The sequence below is a fragment of the Ipomoea triloba genome, chromosome 12, assembly GCF_003576645.1.
Source record: "Ipomoea triloba cultivar NCNSP0323 chromosome 12, ASM357664v1".
NCBI classification, from domain to species: Eukaryota; Viridiplantae; Streptophyta; class Magnoliopsida; order Solanales; family Convolvulaceae; genus Ipomoea; species Ipomoea triloba.
The window spans coordinates 19,315,890-19,343,273 of NC_044927.1; the positions used below are offsets into that span (position 1 = coordinate 19,315,890).

Here is a 27,384-nt window from a genome sequence, read left to right on the forward strand (position 1 = left end):
TGATATTAACTCTCCCCTTTTTCTTAGATATTTATTTATATTTATATTTGTATTGGCGACGAACGAAAATAATTATCCAATGCATATGTCTAATATTAAATTGCAACGAGTCTGGGTGGTGTAGTTGGTTATCACGCTAGTCTCACACACTAAAGGTCCCTTGTTCAAACCCGAGCTCAGACATTTGGTATAATTGTTGGTTTAAAATACACAAGAAAAAAAAAGAGTTAATAACAAAAATTAGAATTGCCTTTATATTAACTCTCCCGTTTTTCTTAGATATTTATTTATATTTATATTTGTATTGGCGACGAACGAAAATAATTATCCAATGCATATATCTAATATTAAATTGTAATGAGTCTGGGTGGTGTAGTTGGTTATCACGCTAATCTCACACACTAGAGGTCCCCGGTTCAAACTCGGGCTCTAACATAAAAAAAAAAGTTAATAACAAAAATTGGAACTGCCTTGATATTAACTCTCCCCTTTTTCTTATATATTTATTTATATTTGTATTGGCGACGAACGAAAATAATTATCCAATGCATATGTCTAATATTAAATTGCAACGAGTCTGGGTGGTGTAGTTGGTTATCACGCTAGTCTCACACACTAAAGGTCCCCGGGTCAAACTCGGGCTCAAACATAAAAAAAAAAAAAAAAAAAGAGTTAATAACAAAATTTGGAATTGCCTTGATATTAACTCTCCCCTTTTTCTTAGATATTTATTTATATTTATAGTTGTATTGGCGACGAACGAAAATAATTATCTAATGCATATGTCTAATATTAAATTGTAATGAGTCTGGGTGGTGTAGTTGGTTATCACGCTAGTCTCACACACTAAAGGTCCCCGGGTCAAACTCGGGCTCAAACATAAAAAAAAAAAAAAAAAAAGAGTTAATAACAAAATTTGGAATTGCCTTGATATTAACTCTCCCCTTTTTCTTAGATATTTATTTATATTTATAGTTGTATTGGCGACGAACGAAAATAATTATCTAATGCATATGTCTAATATTAAATTGTAATGAGTCTGGGTGGTGTAGTTGGTTATCACGCTAGTCTCACACACTAAAGGTCCCCGGGTCAAACTCGGGCTCAAACATAAAAAAAAAAAAAAAAAAAGAGTTAATAACAAAATTTGGAATTGCCTTGATATTAACTCTCCCCTTTTTCTTAGATATTTATTTATATTTATAGTTGTATTGGCGACGAACGAAAATAATTATCTAATGCATATGTCTAATATTAAATTGTAATGAGTCTGGGTGGTGTAGTTGGTTATCACGCTAGTCTCACACACTAAAGGTCCCCGGGTCAAACTCGGGCTCAAACATAAAAAAAAAAAAAAAAAAAGAGTTAATAACAAAATTTGGAATTGCCTTGATATTAACTCTCCCCTTTTTCTTAGATATTTATTTATATTTATAGTTGTATTGGCGACGAACGAAAATAATTATCTAATGCATATGTCTAATATTAAATTGTAATGAGTCTGGGTGGTGTAGTTGGTTATCACGCTAGTCTCACACACTAAAGGTCCCCGGGTCAAACTCGGGCTCAAACATAAAAAAAAAAAAAAAAAAAGAGTTAATAACAAAATTTGGAATTGCCTTGATATTAACTCTCCCCTTTTTCTTAGATATTTATTTATATTTATAGTTGTATTGGCGACGAACGAAAATAATTATCTAATGCATATGTCTAATATTAAATTGTAATGAGTCTGGGTGGTGTAGTTGGTTATCACGCTAGTCTCACACACTAAAGGTCCCCGGGTCAAACTCGGGCTCAAACATAAAAAAAAAAAAAAAAAAAGAGTTAATAACAAAATTTGGAATTGCCTTGATATTAACTCTCCCCTTTTTCTTAGATATTTATTTATATTTATAGTTGTATTGGCGACGAACGAAAATAATTATCTAATGCATATGTCTAATATTAAATTGTAATGAGTCTGGGTGGTGTAGTTGGTTATCACGCTAGTCTCACACACTAAAGGTCCCCGGGTCAAACTCGGGCTCAAACATAAAAAAAAAAAAAAAAAAAGAGTTAATAACAAAATTTGGAATTGCCTTGATATTAACTCTCCCCTTTTTCTTAGATATTTATTTATATTTATAGTTGTATTGGCGACGAACGAAAATAATTATCTAATGCATATGTCTAATATTAAATTGTAATGAGTCTGGGTGGTGTAGTTGGTTATCACGCTAGTCTCACACACTAAAGGTCCCCGGGTCAAACTCGGGCTCAAACATAAAAAAAAAAAAAAAAAAAGAGTTAATAACAAAATTTGGAATTGCCTTGATATTAACTCTCCCCTTTTTCTTAGATATTTATTTATATTTATAGTTGTATTGGCGACGAACGAAAATAATTATCTAATGCATATGTCTAATATTAAATTGTAATGAGTCTGGGTGGTGTAGTTGGTTATCACGCTAGTCTCACACACTAAAGGTCCCCGGGTCAAACTCGGGCTCAAACATAAAAAAAAAAAAAAAAAAAGAGTTAATAACAAAATTTGGAATTGCCTTGATATTAACTCTCCCCTTTTTCTTAGATATTTATTTATATTTATAGTTGTATTGGCGACGAACGAAAATAATTATCTAATGCATATGTCTAATATTAAATTGTAATGAGTCTGGGTGGTGTAGTTGGTTATCACGCTAGTCTCACACACTAAAGGTCCCCGGGTCAAACTCGGGCTCAAACATAAAAAAAAAAAAAAAAAAAGAGTTAATAACAAAATTTGGAATTGCCTTGATATTAACTCTCCCCTTTTTCTTAGATATTTATTTATATTTATAGTTGTATTGGCGACGAACGAAAATAATTATCTAATGCATATGTCTAATATTAAATTGTAATGAGTCTGGGTGGTGTAGTTGGTTATCACGCTAGTCTCACACACTAAAGGTCCCCGGGTCAAACTCGGGCTCAAACATAAAAAAAAAAAAAAAAAAAGAGTTAATAACAAAATTTGGAATTGCCTTGATATTAACTCTCCCCTTTTTCTTAGATATTTATTTATATTTATAGTTGTATTGGCGACGAACGAAAATAATTATCTAATGCATATGTCTAATATTAAATTGTAATGAGTCTGGGTGGTGTAGTTGGTTATCACGCTAGTCTCACACACTAAAGGTCCCCGGGTCAAACTCGGGCTCAAACATAAAAAAAAAAAAAAAAAAAGAGTTAATAACAAAATTTGGAATTGCCTTGATATTAACTCTCCCCTTTTTCTTAGATATTTATTTATATTTATAGTTGTATTGGCGACGAACGAAAATAATTATCTAATGCATATGTCTAATATTAAATTGTAATGAGTCTGGGTGGTGTAGTTGGTTATCACGCTAGTCTCACACACTAAAGGTCCCCGGGTCAAACTCGGGCTCAAACATAAAAAAAAAAAAAAAAAAAGAGTTAATAACAAAATTTGGAATTGCCTTGATATTAACTCTCCCCTTTTTCTTAGATATTTATTTATATTTATAGTTGTATTGGCGACGAACGAAAATAATTATCTAATGCATATGTCTAATATTAAATTGTAATGAGTCTGGGTGGTGTAGTTGGTTATCACGCTAGTCTCACACACTAAAGGTCCCCGGGTCAAACTCGGGCTCAAACATAAAAAAAAAAAAAAAAAAAGAGTTAATAACAAAATTTGGAATTGCCTTGATATTAACTCTCCCCTTTTTCTTAGATATTTATTTATATTTATAGTTGTATTGGCGACGAACGAAAATAATTATCTAATGCATATGTCTAATATTAAATTGTAATGAGTCTGGGTGGTGTAGTTGGTTATCACGCTAGTCTCACACACTAAAGGTCCCCGGGTCAAACTCGGGCTCAAACATAAAAAAAAAAAAAAAAAAAGAGTTAATAACAAAATTTGGAATTGCCTTGATATTAACTCTCCCCTTTTTCTTAGATATTTATTTATATTTATAGTTGTATTGGCGACGAACGAAAATAATTATCTAATGCATATGTCTAATATTAAATTGTAATGAGTCTGGGTGGTGTAGTTGGTTATCACGCTAGTCTCACACACTAAAGGTCCCCGGGTCAAACTCGGGCTCAAACATAAAAAAAAAAAAAAAAAAAGAGTTAATAACAAAATTTGGAATTGCCTTGATATTAACTCTCCCCTTTTTCTTAGATATTTATTTATATTTATAGTTGTATTGGCGACGAACGAAAATAATTATCTAATGCATATGTCTAATATTAAATTGTAATGAGTCTGGGTGGTGTAGTTGGTTATCACGCTAGTCTCACACACTAAAGGTCCCCGGGTCAAACTCGGGCTCAAACATAAAAAAAAAAAAAAAAAAAGAGTTAATAACAAAATTTGGAATTGCCTTGATATTAACTCTCCCCTTTTTCTTAGATATTTATTTATATTTATAGTTGTATTGGCGACGAACGAAAATAATTATCTAATGCATATGTCTAATATTAAATTGTAATGAGTCTGGGTGGTGTAGTTGGTTATCACGCTAGTCTCACACACTAAAGGTCCCCGGGTCAAACTCGGGCTCAAACATAAAAAAAAAAAAAAAAAAAGAGTTAATAACAAAATTTGGAATTGCCTTGATATTAACTCTCCCCTTTTTCTTAGATATTTATTTATATTTATAGTTGTATTGGCGACGAACGAAAATAATTATCCAATGCATATGTCTAATATTAAATTGCAACGAGTCTGGGTGGTGTAGTTGGTTATCACGCTAGTCTCACACACTAGAGGTCCCTGGTTCAAACTCGGGTTCAGACATTTGGTATAATTGTTAGTTTAAAATACACAAAAAAATAAAAGAGTTAATAACAAAAATTGGAATTGCCTTGATATTAACTCTCCCCTTTTTCTTAGATATTTATTTATATTTATATTTGTATTGGCGACGAACGAAAATAATTATCCAATGCATATGTCTAATATTAAATTGCAACGAGTCTGGGTGGTGTAGTTGGTTATCACGCTAGTCTCACACACTAGAGGTATCCAATGCATATGTCTAATATTAAATTGCAACGAGTCTGGGTGGTGTAGTTGGTTATCACGTTAGTCTCACACACTAGAGGTCCTTGGTTTCAACCTGGGCTCAGACATTTGGTATAATTGTTGGTTTAAAATACACACAAAAAAAAAAAAAGTGTTAATAACAAAAATTGGAATTGCCTTGATATTAACTCTCCCCTTTTTCTTAGATATTTATTTATATTTATATTTGTATTTGCGACGAACGAAAATAATTATCCAATGCATATATCTAATATTAAATTGTAATGAGTTTGGGTGGTGTAGTTGGTTATCATGCTAGTCTCACACACTAGAGGTCCCCGGTTCAAACTCGGGCTCAAACATAAAAAAAAAAAAAAAAAAAGAGTTAATAACAAAATTTGGAATTGCCTTGATATTAACTCTCCCCTTTTTCTTAGATATTTATTTATATTTATATTTGTATTGGCGACGAACGAAAATAATTATCCAATGCATATGTCTAATATTAAATTGCAACGAGTCTGGGTGGTGTAGCTGGTTATCACGCTAGTCTCACATATTAGAGGTCCCTGGTTCAAACCCGGGCTCAGACATTTGGAAAATTGGAATTGCCTGATATTAACTCTCCCCTTTTTCTTAGATATTTATTTATATTTATATTTGTATTGGCGACGAACGAAAATAATTATCCAATGTTTATATTTGTATTGGCGACGAACGAAAATAATTATCCAATGCATATGTCTAATATTGCGACGAACGAAAATAATTATCCAATGCATATGTCTAATATTAAATTGAACGAAAATAATTATCCAATGCATATGTCTAATATTAAATTGTAATGAGTCTGGGTGGTGTAGTTGGTTATCACACTAGTCTCACATACTAGAGGTCCCTGGTTCAAACCCGGGCTCAGACATTTGGTATAATTGTTGTTTTAAAATACACAAAAAAAAAAGTTAATAACAAAAATTGGAATTGCCTGATATTAACTCTCCCCTTTTTCTTAGATATTTATTTATATTTATATTTGTATTGGCGACGAACGAAAATAATTATCCAATGCATATGTCTAATATTAAATTGCAACGAGTCTGGGTGGTGTAGTTGGTTATCACGCTAGTTTCACACACTAGAGGTCCCCGGTTCAAACCCGGGCTCAGACATTTGGTACAATTGTGTGTTTCTCAAATACACAACAAAAAAAAAGAAAAATTTAATAACAAAAATTGGAACGTTGGAACGGCCTTGATATTAACTCTCCCCTTTTTCCTTAGATTGTGGCATTTTGTATAGTTTTTGTTTTAATTTATTTTTTAATTTTATTTCTATATTATTAAATTTTTATTCAATAAATATTTATATTTATATGTGTATTGGCGACGAACGAAAATAATTATTCAATGCATATGTCTAATATTAAACAGTAGTGAGTCTGGGTGGTGTAGTTGGTTATCACCATTAGTCTTACACACTAGAGGTCTTTGGTTCAAACTTGAGCTTAGACATTTTTCAAAAAAAAAAAAAAGAGTTAATAACAAATTAAAAATTGGAATTGCCTTGATGATATTAACTCTCCCTGTTTCCTTAGATTGTGGCATTATGTATAGTCTTTATTTTTTTTTATTTTATTTCTATATTTTATTCATAAATATTTATATTTATTTATATTTGTATTTGTATTGGCAACGAAAGAAAATAATTATCCAATGCATATGTCTAATATTAAAATAAGTTATAATACTTAATTACAATAATTAGTTTCTAATATTAGTACCACTCTAAAGTGAATGGTAAAAGATATTGAGTTTGTACAGATACTGCGTAAACTATATCACAACAATACCCGCAAACTCAATGTCTTTCAATTCTAAAGCTTTATTATATATATATATATATATATATATATATATATATATATATATATATATATATATATATATATATATATATATATATATTTCTATATATTTCTATTCAGGTAAGAACCAACTTTAGCCTGTAAACTGCGAACTATAAACTTGTGAAGGATTGCACCGCAACTACTACATGGTTCATGGTTGCACTACTATGGCTCCCAGACATACTTGGAGGACCTTGCGGTGCAATCGTATTCAGGTGCGGTGTAATCATGTAGTAACCTTCACAAGTTTGCAGTTCATAGGTTAAGGTTGGTTCTTACATGATTATGGACCTATACACACACATACATCCAAATCATGATTGAGGGATGTTACAATGTAAGGGGAAAAAGGTAGGTTACACTTATAAATGTTAATAAATTTGAAAGTTCGCAATAACTATACAATACCTCATCTTTTTCTTTTTTCTTTTTACTAAAACTTTCAATAATTGATGAATCCTAATGAATGATTCATATCAGTTCTCACTTTTTACAAATTACAATGAAGGGTTGTTCTCATTTGAACCAACTCCTATATATAGGGTTCAAGTGAGAACATGCTTCCATGTAAAAAGTGAGTTAATCTGATCCATCGATTTGGATAGACCAACGATTGAGATTTGTTAGAAAATAAAGAGGAAAAAGGTGATTTTCTTATTATAAATATTGAAATCTTGAAACTTTTTAATAATTATAAAATTAACTCATGCTTTATTTTTTACTAAAATTCTCAACCAGTTATGAACCTTGATTGACGATTGTGAATTATGATCAGTCATCACTTTTGGGCTTCAATGCTTCAAAATAACATGTTTATGATTTAATTGTAACTTTTGAAAGTTTAAGGGTTTAATTGGCTTTTTGAGTAAAGTTCAAGAACTATTTGACCCTTTTCCCAAAGAATGGGCTATTGGTTATAAGATAAATAATTGAGAAAATTACATTTTTCGTCCCTAAGTTATATGATAATTGTAGTATTCACCCATAAGTGTTAGTTATGCTCAATCACTTGTTGTTTATAAGTTATTATTGATGTTGCACTTTTCGTCTCTTTACTAACAAAACATCATGGACGAAATTTGCAATTATAGTATAGCTCAGAGATGAAAAGTAAGCACGAAAAGTTAATAAAATGATGAAAAGTGCAACAACAATGACAACATATAGGTGAAAAGTGAACACAACTAATATTTAAGGACAAATTCTATAATCAACATATAACTTAGGGACGAAAATTACACTTTTCCCTAAATAATATAAATAACTAAAAAGCTAAGAATTGATATTTAATTTGTGTGGATTAGGATTAAGAGCTGAATTTAGGCTAAGTTTGAAATAGTAAAAGTGAAGCAGAGACAGTATCACATGGCGGGGTGGTTGAATAGCAGCATGCATTTACTGTTAAGTCAGAGTAAAGTTGACTTGCTTCATATTTTGAATCATTCATTACAATTTACACTTGTTTGCCATTTCACCGCAGTCCGCAGACACCGCGTACGCACTGGACTTTGACTTTGACGCAAGCCGGTGTTACTAATAAAAATTGGAAAACTCAAAAACAATGAAAACATTATTTATTGGACATATTTAATTTTTTATTTCCATTTTTAAATGAAAATTTATCATTCTAGAGATGCTGATTTTTTTGTTTTTTAAACGAAACAATTTTATACCGAAATAATTGTGTTCATGTTTGATAACATAGTTAGCTTATCAGTCAATTTTGGCTTATTTGATCATTATTAGTTGCTTGACTTGGTTAAACAACCAAAGTGTTTAATTAATTAACTTTTTGTAACAGCTTATTGCTCCAAAATGCTAAAATTCAAAAAACTGTTCGATTAACTTTTTGAGAAAATCATTTTGCATGTAATCAGCTATCAGTTAATTTATCAAACATCTTTATACAATCAGCTAATGCTATCAACTAATCAAACCTACTAATCCAATTAACTAGCATCTATCAGCTAACAATTATTTACCAAATACTCATGTATGGTCTTACATACCGTTTTACCTTTACCCACACACCCAAAATGGTTTTAAAAAATAAAGCATTTATTGTCACACCTTAACTAGTAAGGGTGCTCATAGGGATGGCAATGGTATACTACATCTGCCATCCAACTCACTTCTCATCATGTGAAGATTTCAAGCACCCACCTCCATCTCATAAATATTAAATAATAAATTAAAAATACAACTTATCAACTATGCTATAAGGAATCCAGTATAAGGGTCACACTTGTGTGAGACCGTCTCACGGATCTTTATTCGTGAGACGTGTCGGGTCGGGTCAAAGCACCATGTAAATGTCATACTTATATGTGCAAATCTCACACTTATATGCTCAAATATAACACTAATCAAAAATACAATTTTTGTTACTTATAAGAAAAAAAGTAATACATTTTTCATAATAAGTAATGCTGACAAGTACCTCTCACTTATAAGGGCAAATATAATACTTTTGAGGAAAAATGTAATACTTTTAAATCGAAATGTAAAAGTATTGTATTTTCCCTTAAAAGTATTACATTTACCCTAATAAGTAACAAAAATTTTATTCCTGATTAGTATTACATTTGAGCATATAAGTATGGTATTTGTGCATATAAGTGTTACATTTGCATCTTGACCCGACCCGTCTCGACCCGTCTCATGGTGAGACGGTCTCACACAAGTTTTTGCCCCATTATAATTAAGAATATAATTAGCGGGTAATTAATGAATCCAGTATAAATATTATATTTGATATTGACCTGACATGTCTCACTGACAAGGATCTGTAATAAAGTCTGACACAAGTTTTTACCAATATAATATGGGGGTGTTTGATTATTGGCTTATAAGCCAAATTTTAGCTTATTTGACCAAATTTAGCTTTTTGACCATCCAATAAGCTATTTTGAAGTGTTTGGTAAATGGCTTATTGGTTTTGGCTTATTGGGTCAATAAGCTGAAAATTGAAAAGCTAATGAATATAGCTTTTTGTATTAGCTTATTGGGAACAATAGGTACATTGACTATTTTATCCTTTGAAATCAATGGGATTTATTTTTAAATGGGTGGTGTGTTTGTTATTTTATAATAATAATAATAATGATGATGATAATAATAATAATAATAATAATAATAATAATAATAATAATAATAATAATAATAATAATAAACGGGTGATGGATTTGTCATTTTTAATAATAATAATAATAATAATAATAATAATAATAATAATAGAAAAAAAATATGTAATAAAAATTGTTTTAGAATACTAGTACATCGTTTAATAAGAGTTAAATAAACAAAAATAATTAAGTTATGTCTTTAAAAAAAGTATGGATGATATCCAAATTTTATAATTATTTATTAATAAGAGTTTATCTTCTTGTTATATTTAAAGGTTGAAATAATACAATACACTCATACTCTTAAATGTCATTTTACATTCAATCAGCTACTAGTAAACAGCTAATTTACCAAACAGTTTTTTATAACCAGCTAATACAACCAGCTGGTCAAACCAGTTAACGCAATCAGCCATCAGCTACTAACTAAACCAACCAGCTATCAGCTATAAGCTATCAGCCGTTTGCCAAACACCCCTATATATACCATGTGTGTATTGATGAAATACAAGAATTAATACTAGGATTGTTTATTATTGTCAGTCTCTTCAAAGTCGTGTGTGTTTTCACTATCTTAAAATTCATGAGGGAGTTTTTTTTGTCACCCTTAGAAATCTTATTCGACATGAACATGATTAGTCTCGATGTGTGGTATCTTAGTGTACTTTGATTAAGAAAATCAGTGGCTTGGCAAACAAAAGCTAAGCTTCGTATTTCTTTTAATCTCCTTGTTTTTTCTATATGTTTAATTTGTTTTTTCTATATGTTTAAAGAGTGCCCGTTAGTTGACGTTGCCTCTATTTCCCAGCAGATAGTGTATCAAATTTTCACACTCAACAACTCCTTTTTAACTCCAATCACATTTTTTTATCCTTATAATGAAGAAGCAGTTGTGGGCCGGATTGGAGTTGGTCGATCAGATCAGATCAGAGGCAATATGAACGTAACACAACTCAGCAAATGAGCAGCTAGCCATGGAATTATTATTGCTTTGTATTGTAGAATACAAGCAGCTCATCTTCATCAAAATTAAATCCATCCTATCCGCCATTACTAACTGCAAGCTAGCTAGTTGCATTGCATGCAATGAATTCCCAGCTGGGGGTTTCAATAATATATCAAAATCGAAATTTTCTTTCATTGAAATCTAAAAAATCATTGTAGTTTGAGCTGGCTAGCTAGAAAGCTATAATAATAACCCGGGCAGTGTGGTTGAGTGGAAGAGACTCATTCATCCTTAACCAAAGGTCAATGGTTCGATCCTTGAATTGGCTTTGAGTATAGAACAGCCTTAAATCTCAAGCCAACTAGCGCATGTCCCACCCAATAGAGGTGCCTACAATCTAGTGGAGGGGATTAGTCACTGTATCCCGACGGTAGAAACCCTAGGCTATACCCAAAATAAAAAGAAAGCAACCGGTACAAGGGGTGGTTAAAAAAATACAAACTTGTAATCACAAAGTTACATGTTCAAATCCCTGCAGCTTTCTTGATTTGAACCGGTCAGCTAGGCAACTTAGGTTTACCCAATGCACACCCATCAGTAGTGGCTGGAAAAAAAAAGAAGTCAACGGGCATGATCACAATTACTTCTACATGCAAGCTACGTTGATAGTAGTGCAATGAAGAACAATATATAGTATGGCATTTATGGAGCCATGCCATGACAGGCCAGCACCGAAAGGTGGCATGGGGATGTTGATAGTTGATTAGTTGGTACAGAATTGCGCTGCAGAAGAAGTAACGTTGCAGATAAGAGGGCGGAGAGAATAACAATGAAATCCTATTTGTTACATTATATTCTTTAATTTGTGATAATGCATGCCACGTTAACTGTACTATCATTATCGTTCTTCGTGGTTTCCAATAGAGTATAGCATTGACTTTGAAGCCATATTCAATTCATAGCCTGCAAACAAAAATATATTCCAGAATTTAGTGAAGCCGAGCGCTGACTTTTTACTATACGCAGTACTTGAGGATAGATGATGCATGTGTTCTTAGGTTACTGATTAGATCTTTGCGCTCTTGAATATGTATATAATGCATTATATATCCACCGCATCGTGGAACGACAGCCTTCTTGAATCCTAGGTTGTCCAAAGAAAAGGCAGGCTATCTCACATGACAACTTCAAAGGACCTGAAACTTAATTAGTTTGGCAAATGGTCAAAAGAGGCCGGCGATTGAGGTGGGAAATTAAAGGTGCAGTGGTGTGACATGATGATGAGATAAAAGGAAAGTACGTGATGCATGTATTGATCTACGGTGGATATGGACTAGAGAGCAACCTTAAATCTCCTGTGGGTGCCTACAATTCAGTGGGAAATTAGTCACTGTGACAAAATATTTTTCCTCACATTTTTTTTGTTACTATAAAAATTCGTAGCCACTACCAAGGTGCTAACCGAGTAAACTCAAACGTGTGTAATATACTAATATAATGAGATGTAAACAAAGTTCTTCACTGTGAATGTGGAGCAAATGAGATCTCCAATTTCTCACAACTTTCTTGCCCATAGCATTCACCATATGAAAGAAATGGTCCCTTGCATTAACATCGTTTTTCTTTTCCTTTTTAGTCTTCTCAATTTTCATTTCTAAGTCATTTTCAAAGGTTCGAAACATAGCTAGGTTCACCACTATCCAACCTCTCACTTGAAGCCCACACAGCTATACGAAAAAATGACACATTTTAGGTGTGGTCATGTTATTTTAATGATTTTTTTTTTGGGTTAATAATCTCGTGTACATTCTTGAACAATCAAATTTGCAAGTGAGTTTTATAAAGCTTGCAAAATATTTATTTAAAAAAAGAAAAAATAATGCACGGCTGTGGTATAAAAAAAAGTGCAGATGCTATGAGAGTTAGCATGTTAATTAGCTGGCCTGGCCTTATTATAAAGTCTGCAAAATATTTGAAAAAGAAGCATAATACATGTTACGATTTAAGAGTTGGTACTTTAAAATGATAGGTTTCACACATGAACTTATAAAGCTTATAAATATTTTCAATCATAGGACAATTAAGATTTAAGAATAAATGCCAAACACTTTGTGCTCAGATGACATGTAATGGTTTTGTCATGAGGTCGAGCCTTAGTGCGTGGAGCCAGTATCTACTCTTTGTAGATTTAATTATGAGTAGTGTAGATTTTAGTTTACCAAAAACATTTAATTATGAGTAGTGTAGATTTTAGTGTTTAAGTTTGCATAGTAAAGTTTGTGATAATCACGAAAATGTCACAACGTTTTTTTTTTTTAAATATGATATGATCCGTCCGATTTTTCCAGATGTAAGGCTAAGATTGGTTCTTTGTTTTCACCTAAGAAATTGTTCTCATATGATCCAATACCTATATGTATATAATCTGGCTCAAATGAGGAGGACTAGACTTCTTGTGAGAACTTGCAGACTAATTTATTTATCCATTTAGAATGATCAAGGGTTAACATTAAATTAAAAAGTGTGGTAGCTTTTTCTATAATTATTATACTACACTGGAAAACTTGATAGTGCTTTTGAGAATAACTAATAATGGACTCATGATAATGACAAAAACTCCTATGAGACCATTTCTAACTAACAATGAACTCATGATAATGGCAAAAACTCCTATGATAGACCGTTTCATTGATCATCATCTGTGACATAGGTCGAAATTTTCACAACTATTACACATTCCCTCATAAAAGTAACTCTACAACCTCTAAATATATATTAGATTTTGATTTAAAAGTATTATGTTTTTCTCAAAGGTATCACATATGTCATAATAAGTATTACACTTTCACTCTCCGCCACCATCGGCATTCAATCCTGTGACCTTTCATTTGATATGGTAACAAATTAAATGTGTCATTTCACTACATAGTAGTTGGCTTATAAGTAACTTTTTAATCCTTAAATATTACATTTTGCTTTAAAAGTATTGCATTTTACCCTGCACAAGTATAAGTTTTACAATTTCCATCATAAGTAACAATTAATATAATCAACATATATGGTTGGTGTAATGGTTCAACATCTTGTCCCTTAAACATGAGGTTGGGGGTATGATCCCCACCCACGTCCACTTAGTGTGTTGACTATACAATTTATCTATGATTTTTATTGACATGTGTCACTGAGTGTTTACCAATGCACCATAATAATTACAAAAATGTCACCTCATTTTTACAATTTTTAACATAGTAAAAATGTTAAGTCTGATTATATATATATGTATAGTCTTACTTTCTTTTTGCGCATAAATGTATTGTCGAGTGACATAAACTAATAACTTTATAAATAAATTACCTTAGCTTCCATGTACTCATTTAAGCGCTCTATTAGTAATTTAATTTATGTTAGGTGTATACTTAGTAAACAATTACGTATACTAGCGGCAAATCTATAAAGTGGCTCCACATACATCAAATAACAATATAATCGGTGCATTATTATTAATTAATAGCAAAAATGTCAAAATAGAGGAATGACTAACAATCAGAAGTTTGAATTTACGCTCAAAAAGAAAAAATCTGTGGTTTGAATTGGCACAGGGTCCGAACACATGCAGGAAGGTCAAGTTGGAAACTACAAGGTCTTGGAATCTAGTTGGGAGAAAGCTTTTGATCCCAGAAATGGATGGGATGGTTGGAAATGACTAATGAGTAGTTGGGAACATCAAAGAAACCAATCGTTAAAGAACATGTGTTGTCTTCTCCGATCCCAGGAACTTGTGTTTCTTCCCTCCCTCACTTGTACAATTGTATAACATTAATCATGCGCCGCTAAAATTGAGTAAATTGTGTCACCAATTTGGGTAGTTGATAGCACTATTCAATCAAAATATCATTGGCCATGATAAGTCAATTTTAAATAATTTGATAAAGTTTTGCTTGTCATTAGACTACTTTTAACATTGGTTCCTAAAATAAATCTGGAATGGATAACATGTCCATTTCATTGTATGTTAGTACATTTTGTTTTTGAGAAATATTGTTCGCGTGTATAAGCTATTCCATGGCTCCATCTAGTATTAAGCTACTCATGAGTTTTCAATAATAACTTTTTTTAATTTTCTATTTTACCCTAATTCAACCTAAAATATGTTTAGTTTTTTTTTTCTTCCTATAACAATATATAAATATAAATATAAATATACACGAGAAGGATAATTTGACTTATGACAAAATAGACATTGTTTCGTCATAATTGATCATCATAATAAAGTGATTTTTTTTTTCTTAGTATTGATGCTGCTCGATGATTATAGTGGATAAGAAGATTCATTATGTGATTGTTCTTTTGTTCCGTGATTTTTTTAAAGGATAACTTGTTTGAAATTTATTATGCATTATTAAGAAGGCTTGTATTTCTTTTGATTATTTTGTTGAAACATAAAAAAGCTTATGTGATTGTTCTTTTTGATAATAATCTCTCGAGACTAATTCATTGAATCATAAGCGGAAACGTTTACAAGAAAGATTAATGGAATGGACAAACATTCCTTACAGTCAGACATAGAAACAAATTTCCTAACAATGTTATCGAAAACTTGAATCGCAGACTGTTTCACAAATTTGAAGCGAAGTCGACAGGAGCACTCCAAGCTTATGTGATTGTTCTTTTAAATATTATTAAATGTTTTTCAAAAAAGACAAGGCTTGTATTTCATTTGATTATTTTGTTGAAAAATAAAAAAGCTTATGTGATTGTTCTTTTAAATATTATTTAATGTTTTTCAAAAAAACTGTGTTTCTTGTATGAATATTTTCTTTGGTAACAAATTAATAATAATAATAATAATAATAATATTATTATTATTATTATTATAGGGGCATTTATGTCTTTTAAAAACATAATATTAAAATATAAAATAGTGAAATCAATATATTTTATGCTGTTAAGCTAGTTGTTATGTTTAAAAGTGTTTGGTAAAATTAGCTTTTTGATAAGCTGATAAATGTAAAAAGACTAAAAAGGACATCTTCATACAATTTAAACAGTTTTAAATTTAAATAGGTTTGTTTATGTAATAAAATATAAAATAGTGAAATCAATATATTTTAATAAAATATAAAGTAAGAACATATATTTGAAAACATATAAAGTAAAACAAAATGTTTATAATTCATAAGATTAGTTCATACAAAAATCAATGTTCAAACACAAATGCCAAATTGAAATTATGAAGAGAAATAAGTCAAAAAGGTTTAGCCAAAAAGGTTTTAATTGGGAAGGGTAAATGATGTCATTTCATTAAAATAATAAGGTTAAAGATGGAAAAAAAGTTAGGAAGCTACTAGCTTATTTTGAAACGCTACCTTAGGTAGCGTTCAAAAATAAGCTCTTCTTTTAAGCTACTAGCTTATTTTAGGAACACTACCAAACAAAACTTATAGCTTATTAGTAGCTTAAAATAATCTATAAGCTCCTAAATAAGCTCTGCCAAATAGAGCCTATATAATGTAAGAATTGTGATATTATATCCTATCGTTATTTTGTCAACTAATAAATCAAAAGATCATTATCTTTTGTTCATGCATTATATTTAGTAGGAATAAGGTTCAAATTGGCCACTAAACGTAACCTGAAAATGTAATTAGGCCACTGAATGAAAAAATACTGTAATTAGGTCACTGGACACTCCAAATACATACAATTTCATCAGATAGCAGGTTACCTTTTATTTCATCAGGTTGCCTGTTTATGTGGATGGTGAATTGACATTTTAAAATAATTTTTTAATAATAATAACATTAAAAATAAAAAATAAAAAATTAAATGCCTTCTTCCTTGTTTAAAAAAAATTAATTAAAAAAATTAAAAATACAATGCGCATGTTAGTTTGTTTTTTTTTAAAAAAAATTTGTTATTTATTTTATTTTTGTTTTTAAAGTTTAGTATTAAAAAAATATTTTATTTTATTTTATTTTTTTTTGAAGGTAAACGTAGCTATTCCATTAATTCATAACATAAAACGTTTACATCAACGATCAATGAAATGGTAAACCATTCCTTACAGTCAGACATAGAAACAACTTTTCTAACAATGCTATAGAAAACTTGAATCGCAGACTGTTTCATAACTAGGAAACTATGTTCCTTCAAGGAGCTTAAAGCTTCATCAAAAATCTGGATCTTCGTCATCATTCTTTTTTGCTCGCCCATGATAAGATCAACACTTGCTGAAACCAAACTAAACGATTTATGATAATGATAATGAAAAGCTCGTGAAAGTAACGAGATGAAAAATGCCCGTGAAAGTAACGAGAGGAAAACACAATAATAGAGAAAATAAAAAGTGGTAAAGCCAAAGTAGGGTTGGGAGTTCAAGACTACCAACACAAACCCCAATACCTACCTACTATTATTTTATTCGAAGGGAAAGAAAATGGAAGAAGAAGATCTGTGGCGGTGGTCGGAGGCGGACGGAGCTCCGACGGTGGCCGGGGCGGAAGAAGAGCGAGAGCAAACATAGAAGGTGACCAAAACCGCCGGCTCAAAGCTCCATTAGAGCTCCGGCCGGAGGCCGGCGGTGGAAACCGAAGTTGAGCAGCAGAGAAAGGTGTTTGGTTTTAGAGAGAAAAGGGAGGCATCATTAGGGTTTTTTATTTTTCATGTTATTTTTAATAACATGAAAAATAAAAAATAGACAATTAAATGTCTGCTTCCTTGTTTTTTTTTTCTAAACAAAAGTAATTAAAAAAATTAAAAATACAATGCGCTTGTTTGTTTGTTTGTTTTTTTTTTTAAATTACAATTTTAAATTTTTTATTTTTTTATTTTTATTTATAAAGTTTAGTATTAAAAAAAATATTTTAAAATACCAACTTACCATCCATGTACGCAGCAACCTGATGAAATGGAAGGTAACCTGCTATCAGGTAAAATTGCATGCATTTGGAGTGTTCAGTGACCTAATTGCACTTTTTTTTTTCTTTCAGTGGCCTAATTGTACTTTGAGGTTACGTTCAATGGCTAATTTGAACCTTATTCCTATTTAGTATAAACTTTGCTTTGTTAGCAGTCACATGACGTGTGATTCAAATTCTATTAATGACAAAAAACTGGAGGTTTGTATTTGACTTTATTGTAGACACTATTATACAAGAATTTGGGAGTTCTAGGCAGGAGCGGAGCCATAAATATCATCCATGGAGGACGGAAGATTAAAATAAATGAGATATTTTTAAAAAATAATATTAATCATGTATAGAGATTCAACCTCTATTACAACACATATATACTTAACCATCTAAGCAATTTATCTTTTAATAATGTATATTTACATTATTTACTTATGTCTAAATATTTACTACCTACCTGCATGCATGCATGCATGCATGCATACATACATACATACACAGATACATATACATATACATATATACATACATACATACATACATACATACATATATATATATATATATATATATATAAATAATTTCAGGTGCAGCCGTGCTCTCCCGTGTGGGCCGTGCGGTCACGCACCACTCAATGTTACGAAATACACCACTCAATGTTAAGAAACACATCACAATGAAACACAATGAAATACACCACAATGTTAAGAAACACACCACATTGCATATTTGTGTGGTGTGTTTCTTAACATTGAGTGGTGTATTTCGTAACATTGAGTGTTGTATTTCGTAACATTGAGTGGTGTGAACCGCACGGGAGAGCACGACCGCACGGGAGAGCACGGCCGCACCTGATCGTGACTATATATATATATATATACACCTTGGTTGAAAAAAACGCTAGGCGCTCCTCGAGCATTCGGGGGCGCCTAGCGCCTAGGGTGCCAAGGCGGGACTAATCGGTGCCTAGGCGCCCGTGTATTTTTTATTTTTTAAAACTTTGTTTAATTTTTTTTAATTTTTTTTTAAGAATTGATAATTATAAACTATTTAATACTTTAATTGTTAATACTAAAATATTAAATATTAAGCTAAAAAACATCTAGAGTTTGAATAATTTAGGGTTATTTTGTTCAAAACGGTGTCGTTTGGAGTGAAATAAGCCATTTAAAAATGATGAGAACAATAGCTAATCGGCCAACTACGCGACCTAGTAGGTGCCTAGGCGGCGCTTAGGCAGCCTAGCCGGACGCCTAGACGACCGATTATAGTGATATGCTAGGTGGCAGGCTAGCGCCTAGGGTCTAGGCGCCGATTAATCGGGGCTTAGGCGGGGTTTTACAACACTAATATATACAAGGCCCCCCTATTACCCTATATATAAGGGGTGAGGTAGGGTGGGGAAGGGGGCAGCTCCGCCCATTATTCTAGGTCAATTGAGATATATAATGTGATTTATCTTTTCTATTAGTCTCTAAAGAATTATGTATTATAACTAGCAAAAAAACATCGTTAATTTGGCAATTAAATTGTAATGGGTCGGTAAGTAACCAAACAGAACCTAATGCCATACCTAGCCTTCCAAAAAGCATTTAAATGTAGTAATTCCCAACCATCAATGGAAATGCAAGACTTAATAAAAGAAATCTAAATGAAGGACCACGGTCCACGGACGCAAACATGCGGGTCATCAGGAGAAACGTCTTTTTTTTTTTTTTTTTTTTTAAAGGTTTACGCAATATATGTTATTCTATTTATTTATCTGATCTCATTTTAATTATTATGTTTATTATTCAATGATTAAATCAAATTTTTATAATTTATTTATTTTATTATTTTTAAATTTAATTTTTGAAACATTTAATAGTATTTTTATTATATTTTTAAATATATAAATTTGATATAATAAAATTGAACTAAATATTTCAAAAAATTAAATTATATTTTAGTCATTTAGTATTATGCTCATTGTTCAATTGCCTAAAGTGTTATTTGTTAATATGCTAAATAAATTTTGTTGAATATTTATTTAAGGGTATATTAACTAGTGATATATTCCGAAAAAGACATTTATAATTGTGTGCAAAATGAGAAATTGTATTTTACAAAGTCTTTAGAATATAAGTGCTAAGAATAATGTTTTATATATATTTTTATGACACTAACTATATTGTATTGATAGGGATTTTAGAATATCAAAATAATATATAATTTTTTTTTCTAGAAAAATTAAATTTGTAGAGACAAAAAATAAGAGTTAGTAATTGGCAAAAACTTATGTGAGACCGTCTCACCGTGGGACGGGTCGGGCTGGGTCAAGGTGAAAATGTGGTACTTATACGCACAAATGTAATACTAATCAGAAATAAAATTTTTATTACATATAATGGTAATGTAATACTTTTAAAGGAAAATGTAATACTTTTACATTTCAATTTAAAAGTATTACATTTCGATTTAAAAGTATTACATTTTTTCCTCAAAAGTATTATATTTTTCCTTATAAGTAAGGGGAACATTACTTATTATGGAAAATGTAATACTTTCGATGAAAAATATAATACTTTTACATTAAAATGCAAAATTATTACTATACATTTTTGTTCAAAAGTATTACATTTTCCCTTATAAATGACAATAAATTTATTCTTAATTAGAATTACATTTGAGTATATATATAAGTATGACATTTGCACATATAAGTATGACATTTGCATGTCGATTCAACCCGACCCGATCTGTCTCACAAATGAAAATATGTGAAGCGGTCTCACACAAGTGTGACGTTTAGTAATTTAATCAAATGTTGAGTCAAGCAAGCAAGGAAGTAAAACGTTAAATATGCCCAAAAGGCAGACAAATACCAATGCCAAACTTAGCCTGCAAAGACATATGCTCGAAATACCCAAAGAAAAATCTTAGACATAGTCTTATAGATATCCACTTGGAAAAAAGTTCAAAAATTGAAGTTTTATGAAAATAGGTTCCAAGTCAACAAAACATAAAGTTCAAAAATCTACATATATATATATATATATATATATATATATATATATATATATATATATATATATATATATATATATATATGGATGCACTCCCATGCGAACTGCCGCCCAGGTATATATATATATATTCACAGCCGTCCACGTGTCCAGATCGACGAATCAGATGCAATTTTAAAAAACTGGAATTTTTGTACACCTAGTTTCACTTACAAGTGCACCTAGATTCACTTACAAGTGCACCTAGTTTCACTTACAAGTGCACATATTTTCGCACCTATTTTCACTTAGAAGTGCAAGTAATTTACCTTGTTAATATTCATGCACCTATTTTCACAAATACTTTCACTTACAAATGCAAGTAATTTACCTTGTTAATATTTATACACCTGAGTGCAACATAGGTGCACCTAGTTATAACATTAGGTGCACCTAGAGTTCAGTGCACGTTATTCAGTCATAGAGTTCAGGCTATCATCCATCTTTTAGGTTAGTTTTATACTCTGTAGTGCATGTTTTTATGCCATACAGAGCAAAAGTTTGTGCCTACCAGTGCACATTTTTATAGTTAATCAAATAAAAATGCATAAATCACACTATTTTTTCATAAATACTTGAAGTGCATAATTTTTAACCGTATAATGCAAATATTTGTGCCTAGTAGTGCACATTTTCTCAACTAGCAGTGCGCGTTATTCAGTCGTAGAGTTCAGGCTATCATCCATCTTTTAGGTTAGTTTTATGCTCTGTAGTGCATGTTTTTATGCCATACAGAGCAAAAGTTTTTGCCTACCAGTGCACATTTTTATGGTTAATCAAATAAAAATGCATAAATCACACTATTTTTTCATAAATACTTACAGTGCATAATTTTCAACCGTATAGTGCAAACTTTTGTGCATAGTAGTGTACATTTTCTCAACTAACAGTGCATGTTGTTCAGTCGTAGAGTTCAGGCTATCATCCATCTTTTAGGTTAATTTTATGCTCTGTAGTGCATGTTTTTGTGTCATACAGAGCAAAGGTTTGTGTCTACCAGTACACATTCTTATGGTTAATCAAATAAAAATGCACAAATCACACTATTTTTTCATAAATACTTGCAGTGCATAATTTTCAACCGTATAGTGCAACTTTTTGCGCCGAGTAGTGCACATTTTCTCAACTAACAGTGCACGTTGTTCAGTCGTAGAATTCATCTTCACTTCGTCTTATTCGCTGGAAAGTAGCTTGTTCAAGACGAAAGGCAGAAGTGTCCTAGCAATAATAACTCTTTCTGTAAACTGTCCTCGCAAATCACAATCCGCCATGAACAAACCTCGAAAGCATTAGGTTCCTATTTCACTTTGTATGCAATGATATTTGTATCTTTGTTTCGTTTATATACAATCTATTCTTTTCTTATACTGTGTGTGATTAGTGGTAGAGCTTGACACAGAGAAAACAGAGTAACGGGAAAGGTTAGTGGAAAGACAACAGACGATTTTGCCCAAGAACGCTAATCTTACTACAGATTATTTAATGCACAAATTTTAAATCCAATGGTTGAGTTCATGCATCAAAATTAAATCAAATGGTCTATATCTCATCCTATTTCTCACGTAAGGGACTAATTTCACAGGATCTACCTAGTAAAAGGGAATGATAATCTATTTTGTACTAATAATATTACACCTTAAATATAAAATAAGAATATTAGGCAATTATGTCAATAAATAATTAATATTTTGGTACTATACATTAATTTCAGCTAGGAAATAATTAGGGTGGAAATAATTAATAAGAATATTAAGCAATATCAATGTCTTTCAGAATATCAATGTCATGAAAATGAGTTTCTAGAATTTCGGGATCTAATTTTTCTAGTATTGGGATCCCTCATCCAGAAAACATCCCTCTTCACTGCTTTCCCTCCACCTGCACCTCCCTCCCTCGTCAACTCCTCCGCCTCTCTCCTCATCACCGATGATGAGGCCGCCGCCGCCGCCTGCTTCTTCACGCTCTCTGTCACAACTGTATAAGTTTTCTTGAAGAATTCTATATTGATAAGCATAATTTGTGTATATACAGATTGGTGAAGACCTTAGTGTTCTCGAGGTAGTTCACCGTGGCTTCCTGCTACGACAATTAATTATTAACAATATTGTAATATGATTTAGACAATTATATTATTATTAAAATAAATATAGAAAAGATAAAGGAGATATAATTTAAAAAGTAAATATAGTGTCAACTATTATATAATAATGTATATTACATGTCAATTTATAAAGTTGTAATATGATTTCTTTTTCTGGGCAGTGGAAGAAGGGAATGAAAGAGTCATTAACACAGGAAGAGGATGGAGGCCGTGCAAAATGAAGAATTACATTTTTTTAAAAATAGAATTACAACTTTTTTAAAACAGAATTACAATTTTTTTAGTCACCAATCCATTGTATTTATAGATAGAGAATGTGAGAATTCTTTAAAAAAAAAAAAAAAAAAGAATGTGAGAATTATAAATTAGTAATGTGAGTTACTTTTCCAATTTACCTTCTTAATCAAATATTATTTCATGCTGATTCGGCCATTTCCTTTTCTATTTTCAGTCAATTAGGGATCTTTATAATTTTTAGTCAATTAATAATATTCGTTTCCAATCGATATTAGTTAATTTCCATATAACATTTTTTTACCAATTCAGGTTTATTAATTCTTTTACCAATTAATTAATATTAAATAAAAGTTTGGACGTGAAAGTTGAAGAGGAGGATTTTACTTTTATTCATAGTATAGATTGTTATTATTTACTGACTATATATAATATCTAGATAATTGGAAAAAAAATATGTTACTAAAAATAATAATATCTACTGTAAAGAGCAAAACGTGGATAAAAATAATGATATACTCAAAAATATACATTTTAGTTAAAAATATTACATATTTGAGATCTATCACATGTGAAACAGTCTCGTATATATTTTTGTGTTAGAGTATTATTCCTCTAGTAAAAAAATAATAAAACTAAACAAAATAATAATAATAATAATAATAATAATAATGTACAGATATTTAATTAGGGATAATATTGAGGATATTATTTTTTCCTTCTCTATCAATTCAAATTTCAAAGTACTATTTATCTTGATTTTTTTAATCAGAAGGATAATGAATTTATTCTATATAGAAAATAGATACACATCACATCAAATAATCCAAATATAACATAAAACATTTGTATAATATTTCAAATAATCGAATCAACTAATACTCAATTAATAAACATACTCATACGAGGCCAATAATGTAATATACACTTCCTTCGTCGTTATCCATCCATCAATTAGCTAAGAAACTCCAAACATCCACCAAAGCATGCACCAAGAAGTGACTAAATTAAGAATGGCAATTTATCCCTGACCTCGCAGGGATCATCTTTAATCCCTGCATCAATAAGGACGCGAACATGGATAGGGATAGGGACACCCTTTTTAACTCGGTCCGTTCTCAGTACATAAGTAATTCTAGGAGCAAATTAAAAGGCTTAGAAACCAATATAATGGTGCTATTCAATAAGGTATATTGAACCCGTTAAGTTAGACGGTGGCTATGGAAAAAAATATTAGGTTTCGTGAGGTCAAAAGAGCTATTTAAATATTAAATCCAATAAGCTAAGGAGAAAATGCTATTCAAACCAACATTTTAAATTTTAGTTGAGTAGGATCAATAAACTAAGGGAATAAGCATTTCAAGTTTTAACTGAGCAAGGTTAATAAGCTAAGGAAATTAGCCATTTACCAAACACATATTTTTCCTTATTAACGGGTTAAACATTTATTTTTTATCAAACAAATCAAAGTTTAACCGATAAGTCATTTTTCAAACACCCACAAAATCTATAATTTGAAAGAGACAAACTCCCCATCCCCATCCCCCACCTATTAATCACCGAAAAATTTTCAAAAAAGGAGAGGAGAGTAGATAGATTTTTCAATCTCTACTTCTTCCTCTCTCCAAACTAAACGAAATATATTTGATAATTTTTAACTTTGATTAATAATGAGAGCATTTTTGTTTATAGTGTCTGCGGATTTATGATAAAAAATCAAACTAAAAGGAAAAAGTGCATAGTATTTTTGTTAAGAATAAGTGTTAAGTAGGCCATTGAATTTTGTTAGCATGTGTAATTAAGTAATTGAACTAAGAAGTGTAGCCATAAGTCACTATTTTATTCTCCATTTCTTACCTGTGTGACTAAAGTTTTCAAAGAAAACATCACGCTCTTAAAGCTTCATTGAATAATGTTGATTCAAATGTCCAACACTTGTATTAAGATTTAAAAAAAAAAAATTTAAAAATTAATTTCCGTATGTGTGAATCTACTATTCATATCTGTCTTTCTCCATTTCTCCAAATTTGGAGAATTAGTTAAATGGATTCTCCAAATTCTAGAAAAATGGAGAACAATTCTTCATTTTTTCTTTTTTTATTTCTCCACTTTTCTACAGTATTTTTTTTTTTTTTTTTAAAAATGATTCATTTCTCCAGTTGCCAATTAAAGCTTTTAAAGAAAACTTCAAACACTCAAAGCTTCATTGATAATCTAGCTAGATTCAAATGTCCAACACTTGTCTTTGAAAGTCAAAAATCTAATTTGTAGTATTGTCCGAATGTAACTAACTCAAGGGGACGTTACTTTGTAGCAGAACTTTGAAGTTTAGAAGTTGGATAATGAAAATCAATGTGAGTCACTATGTGAATGACCCTTGTTTGAAGGACTATTAAAACGAGTAGGAATAAGTAATAATGGGGCCTTATGATCAAACCCTGTAAAAGGCTCAACCATTATAATTCTTATATCAAAATTACATAATAAAATCCTCTAAAGTATATGAAAAAATTGAAATAGAAAATTTCTCAAACCACTATAAAAATCTTTCTTTCACTCTTTTTATCTTTTACTTTTGTTGTTATTACACACATAAGAACTTAAACACTCAAAACCAGCCAGCTACAAGCTTTTTCCTTTTCAGAACATAAAGTTATATTGCTTCGAAAATATTAACCAATATGATTCAAGACTAGGGTTACCTATGCCTACCCAGGCCACGACCCAAATGTTACTCGTGTTAAAAATTTTGCACCACTATTTGCACTATCTAATACTTACGTGTAATTAATGAATATATAAAAATTAATAACACTTTTTAAAAATCATATTAAATGGTTTAAATTTCTTTACTACCAACATTAAAAAAAAAAAAACTTTTTTATGAAGTTAGGTGAATTTTTAATTATTTGCTTCCGAATAGTACAACAATGTAGGGGGAATATAATTACCACTAAAAGTTATAGCATTACCCATTAAAGTGTAACCTAACGCTTAAAAGCTAAAACTTGAATGGCATTGAGGAGCTACAACAAATCAATTTAAATATCGTTAAATATAAGGACAGTACATTTCGGTCTTCAATTATGAATGTTTTTTTTGTTTAAAATAAACATAAAAAATATGACGGTTCAACATACTTTGTAGAAAAAAGATTGAAATATCTTTGTATTTAACGATATTTCAAACATTTTGTTGCTGGAGGACTAAAATTGATCATGCCATGATAATATTAGGACCAAATGAGGATGTTCTAATAAAAAAAGACTATAAGTCGATTGATACCTATAAATCTAGGACTAAAAATGAAATTAACTCTTTTGTTATTGGTTATTATATACCCCTTGACCCCTTCTATCTCATTTTATGTCATATTTACGGGTCAAATCAACTTTTTGTTTGTTTATTTCAATTATTATTTTCTTATAATTTCTAAGTTTAATTTTTGTATTTAATAATATTTTAATATAGTTTCTAAATATATAAATTTTATATAGTAATTTTAAAGTTAATATTATGAAAAATTAAATTATAAATAACTTAAGTTAAACCTCATTAACTGAGCATGACACATAAAATGGGGACGGATGGAGTTGGACATAGGCGTTTAAGTGACCATGATTGCATATGAAATACCTTCCCCACTAAATATCTGTTATCGTAACTAAATTTCACATGCTTTGTTATTGGGTAGACACTTGCATGCTATGCTCGTTTGATATTTCACCCCATCACAATTTTGTATTTTTGGAATGGTAAGCAATTCAAATAGTTTAATTTGTAAACTAGGAGAGATAAATCACATTAAAAAATTTTTATGCAATTAACTCAATTGAGAGAGTGTTAGTAAGAATTGAATTTGTAATATTCAGGTATAAGAATAATGTTAATTAACCCACTTGGCTTCCATTTTTGAGACCATTTGATGGTGGTTACAAAAACCTTAACTTTGATGGTTAAATACCCTAATGTTTCAAGACTAATATTTTAAATTTCGCAAGATTCTTCTCTATGTATTCATTGATTTATTCTCTCTTTTTTTTTTTTTTTTTTTTTTTTGGGGGGGGGGGGTTTTGTTTTTT

At 30.6% G+C, this 27,384-nt stretch overlaps 26 non-coding genes across 26 annotated transcripts; all 26 read left to right on the plus strand.

Moving 5' to 3' along the window:
* The first annotated feature begins 109 nt into the window (after positions 1-109).
* TRNAV-CAC lies at positions 110-183 on the plus strand. Its single transcript has one exon. It is a non-coding gene; the product is annotated as a tRNA-Val (tRNA).
* A 178-nt stretch (positions 184-361) lies between these two features.
* On the plus strand, positions 362-435 carry TRNAV-CAC. Its single transcript has one exon. It is a non-coding gene; the product is annotated as a tRNA-Val (tRNA).
* Positions 436-575: 140 nt separating this feature from the next.
* Positions 576-649, plus strand: TRNAV-CAC. Its single transcript has one exon. It is a non-coding gene; the product is annotated as a tRNA-Val (tRNA).
* Positions 650-806: 157 nt separating this feature from the next.
* TRNAV-CAC lies at positions 807-880 on the plus strand. Its single transcript has one exon. It is a non-coding gene; the product is annotated as a tRNA-Val (tRNA).
* Positions 881-1,037: 157 nt separating this feature from the next.
* Positions 1,038-1,111, plus strand: TRNAV-CAC. Its single transcript has one exon. It is a non-coding gene; the product is annotated as a tRNA-Val (tRNA).
* A 157-nt stretch (positions 1,112-1,268) lies between these two features.
* On the plus strand, positions 1,269-1,342 carry TRNAV-CAC. Its single transcript has one exon. It is a non-coding gene; the product is annotated as a tRNA-Val (tRNA).
* Positions 1,343-1,499: 157 nt separating this feature from the next.
* On the plus strand, positions 1,500-1,573 carry TRNAV-CAC. Its single transcript has one exon. It is a non-coding gene; the product is annotated as a tRNA-Val (tRNA).
* A 157-nt stretch (positions 1,574-1,730) lies between these two features.
* On the plus strand, positions 1,731-1,804 carry TRNAV-CAC. Its single transcript has one exon. It is a non-coding gene; the product is annotated as a tRNA-Val (tRNA).
* A 157-nt stretch (positions 1,805-1,961) lies between these two features.
* TRNAV-CAC lies at positions 1,962-2,035 on the plus strand. Its single transcript has one exon. It is a non-coding gene; the product is annotated as a tRNA-Val (tRNA).
* Positions 2,036-2,192: 157 nt separating this feature from the next.
* On the plus strand, positions 2,193-2,266 carry TRNAV-CAC. The gene has a single exon. It is a non-coding gene; the product is annotated as a tRNA-Val (tRNA).
* A 157-nt stretch (positions 2,267-2,423) lies between these two features.
* TRNAV-CAC lies at positions 2,424-2,497 on the plus strand. The gene has a single exon. It is a non-coding gene; the product is annotated as a tRNA-Val (tRNA).
* A 157-nt stretch (positions 2,498-2,654) lies between these two features.
* TRNAV-CAC lies at positions 2,655-2,728 on the plus strand. The gene has a single exon. It is a non-coding gene; the product is annotated as a tRNA-Val (tRNA).
* A 157-nt stretch (positions 2,729-2,885) lies between these two features.
* TRNAV-CAC lies at positions 2,886-2,959 on the plus strand. Its single transcript has one exon. It is a non-coding gene; the product is annotated as a tRNA-Val (tRNA).
* Positions 2,960-3,116: 157 nt separating this feature from the next.
* TRNAV-CAC lies at positions 3,117-3,190 on the plus strand. The gene has a single exon. It is a non-coding gene; the product is annotated as a tRNA-Val (tRNA).
* Positions 3,191-3,347: 157 nt separating this feature from the next.
* On the plus strand, positions 3,348-3,421 carry TRNAV-CAC. Its single transcript has one exon. It is a non-coding gene; the product is annotated as a tRNA-Val (tRNA).
* Positions 3,422-3,578: 157 nt separating this feature from the next.
* On the plus strand, positions 3,579-3,652 carry TRNAV-CAC. The gene has a single exon. It is a non-coding gene; the product is annotated as a tRNA-Val (tRNA).
* A 157-nt stretch (positions 3,653-3,809) lies between these two features.
* Positions 3,810-3,883, plus strand: TRNAV-CAC. Its single transcript has one exon. It is a non-coding gene; the product is annotated as a tRNA-Val (tRNA).
* A 157-nt stretch (positions 3,884-4,040) lies between these two features.
* Positions 4,041-4,114, plus strand: TRNAV-CAC. Its single transcript has one exon. It is a non-coding gene; the product is annotated as a tRNA-Val (tRNA).
* A 157-nt stretch (positions 4,115-4,271) lies between these two features.
* On the plus strand, positions 4,272-4,345 carry TRNAV-CAC. The gene has a single exon. It is a non-coding gene; the product is annotated as a tRNA-Val (tRNA).
* Positions 4,346-4,502: 157 nt separating this feature from the next.
* On the plus strand, positions 4,503-4,576 carry TRNAV-CAC. The gene has a single exon. It is a non-coding gene; the product is annotated as a tRNA-Val (tRNA).
* Positions 4,577-4,733: 157 nt separating this feature from the next.
* Positions 4,734-4,807, plus strand: TRNAV-CAC. Its single transcript has one exon. It is a non-coding gene; the product is annotated as a tRNA-Val (tRNA).
* A 261-nt stretch (positions 4,808-5,068) lies between these two features.
* On the plus strand, positions 5,069-5,142 carry TRNAV-CAC. The gene has a single exon. It is a non-coding gene; the product is annotated as a tRNA-Val (tRNA).
* Positions 5,143-5,323: 181 nt separating this feature from the next.
* On the plus strand, positions 5,324-5,397 carry TRNAV-CAC. The gene has a single exon. It is a non-coding gene; the product is annotated as a tRNA-Val (tRNA).
* A 157-nt stretch (positions 5,398-5,554) lies between these two features.
* Positions 5,555-5,628, plus strand: TRNAV-CAC. Its single transcript has one exon. It is a non-coding gene; the product is annotated as a tRNA-Val (tRNA).
* A 255-nt stretch (positions 5,629-5,883) lies between these two features.
* On the plus strand, positions 5,884-5,957 carry TRNAV-CAC. Its single transcript has one exon. It is a non-coding gene; the product is annotated as a tRNA-Val (tRNA).
* A 173-nt stretch (positions 5,958-6,130) lies between these two features.
* On the plus strand, positions 6,131-6,204 carry TRNAV-CAC. Its single transcript has one exon. It is a non-coding gene; the product is annotated as a tRNA-Val (tRNA).
* Positions 6,205-27,384: the final 21,180 nt, after the last annotated feature.